At 29.3% G+C, this 4,523-nt stretch overlaps 1 pseudogene; it reads left to right on the top strand.

The window, feature by feature from the left end:
• Positions 1–1,769: 1,769 nt before the first annotated feature.
• LOC149557767 (uncharacterized) lies at positions 1,770–3,603 on the top strand (annotated as a pseudogene).
• The last annotated feature ends 920 nt before the right edge of the window (positions 3,604–4,523 follow it).

Below are 4,523 nucleotides of genomic sequence, written 5' to 3'. Positions count from 1 at the left end.
TAATGTAATGCATTGTAAAATTGCGAGATTTGAATTAATAGATTTTTAACCAAGAAATTTAAATTTTTTAAAATTTTATTACATAAGTTAAATTTAGAAATTAATTGTTTTAAATTTTTTTAATTAATATATACTAAAGTCTATATATATATAAAGCAATACAACTCTTAATAGCAACAAGTGCCACATAGTGGCATGTATTTGCCATAATTTATAATAGCTTAATTAGATAGAGTAGTAAAGTTAAAAATTTGATAAAATTTTATTAATATTTAATTAATATTATAAAAATTGATTTATTTTAAAAAATTTTAAATTATATTTTTACATTAAAAATCTAATTTTATTTTAGAAAAATAGTATTTTTAATTTTTAAAAAAAGTATAAATAAAAATAATTTATAATTAAATATAAATGTCATTGTACTATTATAACTAATTAAGTTGTATTTAAAGTATTAATATTTTATTTAAACTAAAAAACTATTCATAAAATATAATCACAAGTTATTATAAAAGAAAAACATGTTATTAAAATAATTATACGACATAGTAACATATTATTGATTTAATAATTTTACATAACAAAATATTTTTACATTCTAAAATATCGGGTGGTGCTTCCTCAAAATCTGCTCCTATAAGACCCAAATTTATAAGCCAATGAAATTCAAGTAAAATAAATTTTAAAATTGTAAAAATTAAAAATCTCATAAATAAACATTACAAAAATTAAAAATCTCATAAATAAATTACAAAAATTAAAAGTTCAAATTAAAATGAAAAATACTTACATCTAATTGGTTGAGTTAGAAAAGTTTAATAACTAGCTAAGCACAACTGATTGCAATAGTATAGCCTACGACAAATAAAATAATATATTTTAATAAAAATAATAATTTAATAATTATTGATTAATATAAAACTAATTTTTAAAATAATTTAAAATATATTAACATTTTTTAAAACTATTTTGAAAACTAAAAATTGTGATATTAATATTGATAAGACATTATTTTTGTTGTGGAAGATAAAAACATGACTTTGTAAGAAATCTAATGAACTTATGACAAATATGCAAAAGATAAAGTTGTAATTATTTTATAAATCTAATGAACTTGTGACAAATATGCAAAAGATAAAGTTGTAATTAATAATAAACTTGTCACAAATATGGAAAAGATAGAGTCGTAATTAATGAATTCATTAATGCATGTTAAAAAATATTGTATTTTTTGAAGTGGAAAAATAAAATAAACCCCACCGAAAATGCAACGGATCAAATAGAAAAAGAGAAAAAAGTAATAAATTAATATTAATTAATTTAAAAATATAAAATTTGTTGAACTTTAGAACTTAGTAATTTTTTTGAGTTGCACAAATTTAAAAAGGGGTCAACAAAAACATTAGTAACTGCTATATATATATAAGCAGGGAATAATAATGTGGTGTCATCAATTATTTGCTTTAATACACGCGATGAGAGAATACTGAAGAAGATTTTTTAGGGTTTTGTTCTGCTCTGCTTTAATATTGAGATGCAGAAAGTACTCTGTTTTTTATTCCTTCCAAGAGTTGTATTTTTTTCTAGTCTGCTCATTTTACCAATGAAGATGGTGACAATGCAGGACTTCAAATGGATTTGTCCCCTCTATAAGCAGGTAATTTCTCCTCCTCATTCTTCTTCTTCAAAATTATTCTGCCAATCCTTCACAACTCAAGATACACACAAACAGGAGAAGCACCCTCCTCACATCACCCACAAATTTAATGTTTTCCAGTTCAATCAATCCATTGATATCCTCTGTAAATCGGGAAACACAAACAAGGCCTGGGATCTTTTACATTCAGCCATATCTCAACACCTTCCTCTCAGTGTCGTATCCTTCAACACGCTTTTAGGTAGCCTTGGGAACTTGGGTAATTACCATAGAATCAAATCCCTTCTTGTTGAAATGAAAGAAATGGACATAAATCTAGATGTTATCACATATAACACTCTCATAAAGGGTTTGTGTAAAAATGGAAACGAATTGAGGAAGCTCTTAGGATTTTTCATGAAATGGGGTACCTTCATTGTGTTCCGGATATTGTCACATACAACACCATAATTGATGCGATCTGCAAAGTAGGTAGGGTAGACGAGGCTCTTGTTTTATTTGCTGGGATGATACAAGAAGGCATATCTCCTGATATTATTTCGTGCAGTAGTCTAGTTAATGGTCTCTGCAAGGTGGGAAGGGAAAATGAAGCTCTAAGGTTAGTATCTAAAATGAAACATAGTGACTGCCTTCCAAATATTGTTACATATAGCACTCTGATCAATGGTCTCTGCAAAGTAGACAGAGTAGATGAAGCTTTAGAATTATTGGCAAAAGTGATAGAAGAAAATCACTTTCCTACTACACATACTTATAGTAGTCTCATCGATGGCTTCTGCAAAGCTGGAAGAACAGGTGAAGCGTGCAATCTGTTTGTCAAAATGATGGAGTTTGGTCTTATGCCAGATACAGTGACTTTTAATGCAATTATTAATGGACTATGCAAAGATGGCATGATGCACAAGGCTTGGGATTTCTTCCATTATATGTCCACAAAGGGCCTGCAACCAGACGTGATTACTTATAATACTTTGATACGCGGCCTGTGTGAATTGCATGAGGTGGAAAAGGCTCAAAACTTAGTCAAAGTGATAGAAGAAAATTTAATAAACTTTGTAAATGATGATTCTTTATTATTTATAGGGCACCATAGCGCTCATGCCTGGACAATGAGTGCCAGCTATATTAAAATTGTTCTTGGATATTTATTCTTCCAACTATGAAAATTTATATTTATGTTCCATTTCAGTTTTTAATTATGTATAGAACAGTTCTTTTGTGCAAAGATTGATTGAACAGTTACTTTGATATCAATAATAACTAATTTTAGAATTGTACATCAAAATTAAAAATATAAGTGATAAGAATATGTATGTGTTATTTATTTATTTTTCTTTTGAGATTGTTGCCTGTTGTAATCACAATTATGCAGATTAAAATGAGTTTTAGCAAGAAACGTAGTTTGCAGGGTAAAAATGAACAGTTACGTATCTATCTTCAGAGAATCAAATATAATAGTTGCAGCAACGTGATTGTGATGGTAAAAATCAACATTTTTTCATGAAAGTTGTAGTATTCTAGTACATTCATATTATGCAATCCTCTTTACTTGAGGAGAAAAATGCAATATTGGAACCTACTATCTTTTCATAATCCAATAATCCAAACAAAATATTTAAGCAGCACTTCGATAATTACAGTATATCGGTCTATTTTGAATAGATTTAGGAATTTGATCCCATATGTCCACAAAAAACATACCAAAAAGGAGACCTCAATATTTTTATAAAAAACTTAACTATTCAGAGAAAACTGCATTTGACTGCAATTTTTCAATAGCAATAAGTTACTAGATCCGATTACAAAAACAAATAATTCAAAACTAAGCAGTTGATATTTTTGCTGCTGAGAAACAACCTTTAGCAGTTGATCTTTTTGCTGCTAAGAAACAACCTTTCGCAGTTGATGTTTTTGCTTCTGATATTTTCCTCAGGCCAGAGTAGGAAAGCAAATGAAGGCTTCAACTTCAACAAGACATTTATCCAGTAACAACTTCCCACTTCAACTTCAGCAAGACATTTATCCAGTAACATCTGCAGTGTGTGCTCTGCGCTCCATCCAGTAACATATCCAGAAATACCTGCTTATTCTGAACCTCTGTTTTACGTGTCTTGATTTGTTGACGAAAGAGCATGCAATACCCAGAAATACCTGCATTTGTTCATTGTCACGGGACTCCACGCTTATTCTGAACCTCTGTTTTACATCTTTAGCCTAGATACCATAGATGCCAGGAATAATGTCTTCTTCATTCCTACCTCTCATTGCTAATATCTCATATCCACAATGTTGATCTAATCATATTTCCATAGTTAAATGGCTATCATATATAACTGAATGTCTTTTTGCATGAACCATCCAATCTTATAATCTTTACTCTTTTTTGTGAAGATTATCGTGGAAGGACTTCATCGACAGCTGTTATAAGGAATCTTCTCACAAAATCCTCTGTAGATAGTTCTTATATCTGAGTCGTACCAAAGGCCTCTGGAAGGCTATTAGTTTGAAAGTACATCAAAAGAATAAAAAGAAATCCCCTAAGAGCGATTTTAGGTCAAAGTTTTAAAATGTGCATATAGAATTTTAGTTAACTGAAAGCATCCATAACTACTGAGGAAGAGGGGAAAATAAGAAGAAGGGCTTAAAAGTTATGCCCAGATATGAAAGAGATGAGAAAAATTAGCACTTGAAATAATAATAGAGAGTATTTGAAGGATTTTTTTTTTTGCAAAAAGAGGGGTAAAAATTTATTAAGACAGAAAGGAATACAACAAGGAGAGCTCAACAAGGAGCTCGATCTTGAGCAACAAGATCATCAAATTCTTGCACCATCTCAAAGGACAGTTGCCTCCTATCCCTAATA

This window comes from Cupressus sempervirens, chromosome 5, assembly GCF_028749045.1.
Source record: "Cupressus sempervirens isolate cs-2001-9-10 chromosome 5, ASM2874904v1, whole genome shotgun sequence".
NCBI lineage: Eukaryota > Viridiplantae > Streptophyta > Pinopsida > Cupressales > Cupressaceae > Cupressus > Cupressus sempervirens.
Note: the sequence above shows the minus strand (reverse complement) of the source record. Positions and strands in the feature narration are given on the sequence as shown.